Consider the following 471-nt stretch of genomic DNA (forward strand, 5'->3'; position numbering starts at 1 on the left):
CTGCGGCGGGCGCGCGGGCGGGCGCGAGCCTGCGGCGGGCGCGAGGGCGGGCGCGCGGGCGGGCGCGCGGGCCGGCGCGAGGGCGGGCGCGAGGGCGGGCGCGAGCCTGCGGCGGGCGCGAGCCTGCTGTGGGCGCGCGGGCGCGCGGGCGCGCGGGCGGGCGCTTTGTGTGCGTGGGTGGTGCGTGCATGAGTGTGTCCGTCTGTGCGTCCCCTGTGCCTTTCACCTTTCAGATTTCGAACCCCGCCCCCTCACCTCTCCCGCACCCCCGCCCCACCTCCCACACACACACTGCCTTGTCCTTTGCCTAGCTGTGTCTGTGTGCCACGCCTGTCCCCTGGGACACCCACAACCACAGGTGCACCCCACACACCGCACGCATGCCCGCACACACACCCCGCCTGCACACGCCACACACCGCACACTCCCCTCCCCATTCCCACCACCACCACCCCCCCCCCCCCCCACTAC

Source organism: Ovis canadensis, chromosome 4, assembly GCF_042477335.2.
Source record: "Ovis canadensis isolate MfBH-ARS-UI-01 breed Bighorn chromosome 4, ARS-UI_OviCan_v2, whole genome shotgun sequence".
Classification (NCBI taxonomy): domain Eukaryota; kingdom Metazoa; phylum Chordata; class Mammalia; order Artiodactyla; family Bovidae; genus Ovis; species Ovis canadensis.